We start from the raw sequence: 8,107 nt of genomic DNA, 5'->3' as shown, positions 1-8,107 counted from the left end.
CAATCTATATCAAAGAAATACCCCACATCTCTAGATGAAGTACAAGAGCGAGCGGAGAAATACATCAACATGGAAGAAAACTCTTGGTTAGGAGAAACCTCAAAGTCCAGATTCCCCTACCGAGACAAAGATAAAGAGTCCAAAAAGAAGGAAGACCGACAAGGGAAAAAAATAAAAAAATATCATAATTACACCCCCCTTCGGGTGTCGCTTGTGGATGTGTACAAGGAAGTCTGCCACACAGAAAAAATACCCCCAGCTCGACCACTCAAAGGCAAAAGAGGAGGAGGAAACCAAAACGAGTATTGTGAATACCATCGCGTCCATGGACATTCCACCAACGAATGGTTCGATCTAAAAAATGTCATCGAAAAGTTAGTGAGAGAAGGAAAACTAGATCAGTATTTGGCCACCCGAGACGAGGAGCAAAGAAAAAGGAGAAGGGATGAGGAGGTCGGATGAACTGAGCGATCACCTCGTACGCTAGAAAGACATGTTCATATGATACACGGAGGATTCGCAGGAGGAGGAATCTCTAAATCATCCCGCAAAAGATATCTTAAAGAAGTATATCATGTCGAAGGAAAGGAGGAAGCACCCGACATCCCTGCAATTACGTTCACCAAAGAAGACGCATTCGGTATCATTTCAGGACACGACGATCCCATGGTCATCACCATCATACTGGAAAACGCCAATCTCCACCCCCACACTAATAGACCAGAGGAGCTCCGCCGACATCTTATTCAAAACTGCCTTCGACAAGCTCGGCTTAGAAGAAAAGGAGCTTAGAGCATACCCAAACAGCCTATTCAGACTGGGAGATACCCCAGTACAACCACTGGGATACGTGTCACTACATACAACCTTCAGAAAAGGGAACCAATCCAGAACACTCAAGATAGACTACATCGTGATCGACGTGAGCTCAGCCTACAATGCCTTAATAGGTCGGACAACGCTAAATCAACTCGGCGCAATAGTCTCAACTCCACATTTATGCATGAAATTCCCAACTACAGAGGGGATAGCTACGATAAAAGCAGATCAAGAGATGGCACGCCGATGTTATAACGAAAGTCTAAACCTTAGAGGCAGAGGAGAAGAGTTCCATACAATTGAGTTTGGTGGAGTTCAGAGACGAGAAAAACTCCATCCACAGCCCGAAGGTAAAGTAGAGAAAGTTCAGATCGGAGATACCTCGGATAAAACAACTAATATTGGCACGATCCTAAAAGGAGACGCAAAAGAAATACTAGTACAGTTCTTACGAGATAATGTCGATCTCTTCACATGGAAAGCTGCAGACATGCTAGGCATAGACCCCAAGCTAATGTGTCACAAGTTGGCGGTCTATCCAGGATCTCAACCGGTACAGCAAAGACGAAGAAAACTTGGGCCAGAACGATCCTAAGCTGTGGAAGAACAGGTACAAGCACAATTGGAGGTAGGATTCATAAGAGAAGTCAAGTGCCCACTATGGCTAGCCAACGTCGTCTTGGTGAAAAAATCAAATGGAAAGTGGCGAATGTGCACTGACTACACCGATCTCAACAAAGCATGCCCCAAAGATCCTTATCCGCTCCCAAGTATTGATGCTCTGGTGGATGCCTCATCCGGATATAAATACCTCTCGTTTATGGATGCATATTCTGGATACAATCAAATCCCTATGTATCCACTAGATCAAGAAAAGACCTCATTCTTGACACCAAAAGCAAATTACTGCTACATTGTGATGCCTTTTGGTCTCAAAAATGTAGGAGTTACTTATCAAAGGCTAATGAATAAAGTCTTTTCAGATCATATTAGAAAAATCATGGAAGTCTACGTAGACGATATGTTAATAAAGACACAAAGTGAAGAGACATTATTGTCCGACCTGGCCCAAGTGTTCGACACTATAAGGAAGCATGACATGCGACTCAATCCGGCAAAATGCACCTTTGCAGTATAAGCAGGCAAATTCTTAGGTTTTATGCTCACACAAAGGAGAATTAAGGCAAATCCAGATAAATGCCAGGCCATACTCAACATGAAAAGCCCAACTTGTGTCAGAGAGGTACAACAACTCAACAGGAGATTGGCAGCCTTATCCAGATTCTTAGCAGGATCAGCGATAAGATCTCTCTCCTTCTATGCTACTTTAAGGAAAGAAAAGAAGTTCGAATGGACAATAGAGTGCGAGCAAGCCTTCCAGAATTTCAAAAGTTTTATGGGACGACCACATATCCTAACTCGACCACGAGAGGGAGAGCCACTCGTATTATACCTCACGGTAGGAAGTCGGGCAGTAGCCTCAGCACTCGTTCGAGAGGACGACAAAGGGCAACAACCTGTATACTTCATTAGTAAAGCACTGCAGGGATCCGAGTTGAACTACCAAAAAATAGAAAAGTTTGCCTATACTCTCATACTAACATCTCAACGACTTCGTCCATACTTCCAGACTCACACCATTAAGGTTCGGACCAACCAGCCCATAAAAGGAATATTGCAGAAAACAGATCTAGCAAGCAGAATTTTACAATGGACAGTCGAGTTATCCGAGTTCGACCTCCACTATGAAGCTCGAACAGCCATCAAGTCACAGTACTTAGCCGACTTCATTGCAGAATTCACAGATTCCCTGGAAACCCCCACAGAATGGAATCTCTACGTGGACGGTTCCTCGAATAAGACTGGAAGCGGCGCAGGTGTGATAATCGAAAGCAATCAAGGAACCCAAGTTGAGCTTTCCCTCAAATTTGGGTTCCCGGCCTCAAACAACCAGGCGAAATATGAAGCGTTACTAGCTGGCTTGAAGCTGGCTAAGGAGGTTGGAGCTCAAAAACTCAACATCATCTACGATTCACAAATAGTCACCTCACAAATAACAGGAAGTTACCAAGCCAAAGATCCCACCATGAAAAAGTATTTGGAGAAAACCAAGGAACAGCTCGGACAATTCGGGGAATATAAGATCCGTCACATACCCCGCGAACAAAATGCCCGAGCTAACGCACTCTCAAAACTAGCCAGCACCAAACCAGGGGACAACAATAGAAGCCTCATCCAGGAAATGCTACAGAACCCGTCAATCTCGGAAGAAGAGAAAGTCTTAGCCATAATAGGTCATGATTAAGGATAGATGACCCCATAATCAACTACCTTAAAACAGAAACACTCCCCATAGATGAAAAGGAGGCAAAGAGGTTAAAACGGGAGCTCAGTACTACACTATCATAAACAACACCCTATATAAAAGAGGGATTTCAATACCACTATTAAAATGTGTGCCGACCTCCAACACAAGGGAAGTTTTAGAAGAAGTACACAGTGGCATTTGTGATAATCATCTCGGAGCACAAGCTCTCACCAAAAAAGTACTCCGGGTGGGATTTTATTGGCCAACTCTACAAAAGGCAGCTACATAGTTTGTAAGGACATGCCCACCGTGACAGAAACATGCCAACTTTCACATCGCCCCGCCATAAGAGCTCATCAGCGTAACCTCACCTTGGCCATTTGCAAAATGGGGACTCGATCTTCTCGGACCCTTCCCCCAGGGATCGGGACAAGTTAAATTCCTCATAGTAGGGGTAGACTATTTCACAAAGTGGATCGAGGCAGAACCCCTAGCCAATGCCACTGCTCAAAGAAGCCGGAAATTCCTATATAGGAACATTGTCACAAGGTTTGGGGTTCCATACTCCGTCACCACAGACAATGGCACTCAATTCACAGACGCATGCTTCAGAAAATTAGTAACCGACTTAAACATAAAGCACCAGTTCATATCCGTCGAACATCCTCAAGCAAATGGACAGGCCGAAGCTGGCAACAAAGTCATATTGTCTGGGTTAAAATGGAGATTACAAGATGCAAAGGGAGCTTGGGCTGAAGAGCTTCCACAAGTCATATGGGCATATCGAATGACGCCACATTCCACCACAAAGGAATCACCCTTCTGACTAGCATACGAAACGGAAGCAATGATCCCAGTAGAGATCGAGGAAGGGTCGCCTAGAATGGTTCATTACAATGAAGAAGCCAACTCCCAACTTCAAAGAGAAGAGCTTGACCTACTTCCTGAAATCCAAGAAAGAGATCGGATCAGGGAAGAAGCACTAAAACATCGAATGGCTTCCAGATATAATCAAAAAGTAGTGCCAAGAGGTTTCACTGAGAATGATCTCATTCTGATCCGAAACGATATTGGAACAACTCGACCCGGAGAAGGAAAGCTAGCAGCAAACTGGAAAGGACCCTACCGAGTCATAGAAGTACTTGGGAAGGGCTACTACAGACTATCCGAACTCGACGGAAGAGAGCTTCCCAGATCATGGCACGCCTGCAACCTAAGAAGGTACTATAGCTAGAGAAGGTAAAAGATCTCATCATAGGATGCACTCTTTTTCCTAAAAAGGTTTTTTAATGAGGCACCAAGTTGAGATCCAGAAATTATCCGACTCAAAAGGATAAAGACTCTATATGTACATATTTTCATTTTCTTTTAAATAAAATATATTAGAATTTCTACAAAGTTTTCAAGACGCATTAATCTAAAACATTCATCTTCCGATTATAAAGAGACAGATTGGCAAAAAGTGAAAAACAAATTCACTGCACAATCACAATAAAGACCTTCTACAAATCGGCAAAGATGAAAACAGAATAATGCAAGAAGTTATCGAAAGTGATCCGGAGAAAGGACCTGACGAGATCCTAATGGATTGCTAAATAATAACTTAAATGACTGACCGACGTTAAGAAGTCAGACCAAGTCAAACCAAGTTATAAGTAAACCCTGGAAAGAGGTCTAGCCAACCCTATAAAAGATTAACTTAGAAGGGCCCGACATGACAAAGTCGGCCTAAAACATAAAGTTATAGAAGTAATCCCTGAAAGAGACCTGAACAAGGTCCAAGAAAGAGGATTACAAAAATAACTTAGAAGGGCCCGACATGACGAAGTCGGCCCAAAACATAAAGTTATAGAAGTAATCCCTGAAAGAGACCTGAACAAGGTCCAAGAAAGAGGATTACAAAAATAACTTAGAAGGGCCCGACATGACAAAGTCGGCCCAAAACATAAAGTTATAGAAGTAATCCCTGAAAGAGACCTGAACAAGGTCCAGGAAAGAGGATTACAAAAATAACTTAGAAGGGCCCGACATGACAAAGTCGGCCTAAAACATAAAGTTATAGAAGTAATCCCTGAAAGAGACCTGAACAAGGTCCAAGAAAGAGGATTACAAAAATAACTTAGAAAGGCCCGACATGACAAAGTCGGCCCAAAACATAAAGTTATAGAAGTAATCCCTGAAAGAGACCTGAACAAGGTCCAAGAAAGAGGATTACAAAAATAATTTAGAAGGGCCCGACATGACGAAGTCGGCCCAAAACATAAAGTTATAAAAGTAATCCCTGAAAGAGACCTGAACAAGGTCCAAGAAAGAGGCTTACAAAAATAACTTAGAAGGGCCCGACATGACGAAGTCGGCCCACAAATTATGAGTAATCCCTGAAAGAGACTTAAACAAAGTCCAAGAAAGAGGATTACAAAATAATTTGACCCAACATGGCGAAGTCGGTCAATATGAGGAAAAGCCCGACATGGCAAAGTCGGCCCAAAGCATAAAAGTTATAAAGTGATCCCTGAAAGAGACCTGTACAAGGTCCAAAAAAGAGGATTACAAAAATAACTTAGAAGAGGCTAACATTCTCAAAAACCTAGAAAGGTGCCAAGACAAGCGCAAATAAGCATAATATTATAACCAGCTTCAGAGGCCATCAAAATCAGCCCCAAAAGCTCGAAAGCTACTTGTTGTTTTTCAAAATAAAAGTTTCTAAACAAGCAACTAAGAAAAGTATCAACAGTCACTAAAACATCATTTACATAATAAGAGAGTTTAAAAGCCCACAAGCCGGGCTATCTGCACAACAAAGATAAAGAGTTCAGTTAAACATCAGGAGCCTTCTCAGTAGCATCAATACGGGGTGAAAGAGGGCGAGTCTGAATGGGCACAGCATCCACGGTCCCATCATCTCGATTCAGGATTTGAAAATCTGAATCGGATACAGGATGACCAACCTCAGCCGAAGGAACTGTAGAAGTGGACACTTTGACAGCAGGCGCAGGGGGAGGTTTGACATCATCATCATCCGAGTCGTCAGGAACAATCTTACCATCCCTCACAACATTGTCCAAGCTGAAGAGAGAAAGGTCGACCTCGGGAGCCAGAATTCGAACCTGTTCCTTCAGATTCTCGTAAGCAGCATTCACGTGCCGACAAGATGACCTTGGAGCTCGGAGTAATCAGCTCAAGCCGACTCCAGTTCCTCCCTCAGACGCATCATCTCCCGATAGGATGTAACATAGCTGTCTTTATGCTTCAATACCGTGTCCTCGGCCAACCTCACAGAAGCCGCTAAAGCAAGGGAGCTAGCCTTCTCATTCTTCAGATCCTTCTCCAGTTTGGACACTTTCATCTCAAACTCCTCCTTCAAGCCTTTCATCCGATCAAACTCCTATTTAGCCTCCTCCATAAAGGCTTTGGTGGCATGAAGAGGAAGATTTTACGCAGTTCGGTACAGGGCAGCCCCCATATGTGCCATTTTAACACTACTTCGAGTTATAAAGTCCAAATGGCGAAGGAGCGATACATCATCCATAGGGAGGACGCCATAAGGACCGATCTGTTGATCAACAAATTCCACCGCATTGAAGTCAGGAGCATCAAGGTTGAAAGGCTCAATTGTTTTTTGTTTCTTGTTGGGCGGAGCATCCAAAGTAGCGGCAGAAGTCTGTGGAGGGTCGGCCAGACGAACCCGAGGAGTGGGGATCACCTTCCTCGGCCCAGGAGAACTTGGCACGGGCGGTTTCACCAGAACTTGAGAAGATCCCTCTCCTGTCACCTTGGCCGAGATATTTTGAGCAGCAGCAGCCTTCTTTGCCTTTTTGAAGGCCTTCATGGAATCATTGTTCTTAGACATCTCTGAAAACACAGAATCAACCACAATAAGGGGTTACAATCACAGAAAGAGGAAGCAAAGCTAAGAAACAAGTATAGAAACAAGTCAGTCTTGAAAGCAGTAAAAGGAAAAGTAATGTCCAACTGGCTGAAGAAATATTCATAAGCATAAAAGAAGGGACGCTCCCCTTCGATCGAAGTAGGAAAACAAACCCTCTCGTCAGAGTCGGGTGCCACAAGCTCATAGTCCCTCTCCCGGGCACCACCACCACAAACTCTATGATGTTTCCTCAGCTCTACACAAAACCCAGCATCCACCACAGAGACACACATCAAGACAAGGGAGTCCAACCAATCAGACATCCCTTCGGGAACTTTAGAAGACATCTCTACAATGTTATTGCGAGAAGACATATCCAAACTAGTCCTACAAACAAGAAAAAAAGATTGGATTACTAAAAAAGATCCTGGACGAAATCAGAATAACTCGGCTAACATAACCCAGTATAAGACAAGAAACAAAAGGAAACCCCAGGACCCATACCAAAAAGATCCAGGGGCATCCTTTGGAGGCAGTTAACAGGACAAGGATTTAGGAAAACAGGCATACGCAAGAAAATAACAAAACCTCTCTGTTCTACAACCAAAACGACACCTCGAAGGCAACAAGCCACAAATCAAACACGGCCATCCAAACGAGCTACCTCCCAGACTCACCATCCCAATTCAAAATAAAAAATGAAGGCAGATAGTAGCAAAATATTCAGGAGAAGTAGTCATCAAAGAGGCACCCCAAAGAAAATCTTAACAAGCGACGAGGAAAACTATCAACAGGGCAAAAATCAAATTATTTTGAAAACTACCATTATTGCAAGATACAGTCTTTTCAAAAGAACAAGCCAGAAGCAACAATAGAGCACGCAAAACCCTAGGAAGCATCAAACAGAAACACTCGGAGTATGCGCAAAAACAAAAAAGCAAAACCAGAAAAAATACGCCACAGTAACAAGCAAGCACAAGGTTACAAAAAGAATCAAGCTTTTCCAAACATACATTCAAAACCAAGGCATTATCAGAAAAAAAAGGATGAGAACAAGAACCAACCTGTTCACACCCTGGGTCGAGCTATCTGACCCGAGATGTTCAGTGACA

The sequence above is a fragment of the Arachis hypogaea genome, chromosome 16, assembly GCF_003086295.3.
Source record: "Arachis hypogaea cultivar Tifrunner chromosome 16, arahy.Tifrunner.gnm2.J5K5, whole genome shotgun sequence".
Taxonomy (NCBI): Eukaryota; Viridiplantae; Streptophyta; class Magnoliopsida; order Fabales; family Fabaceae; genus Arachis; species Arachis hypogaea.
The sequence above is the reverse complement of the archived record's forward strand: the minus strand, read 5'-3'. Positions refer to the sequence as shown.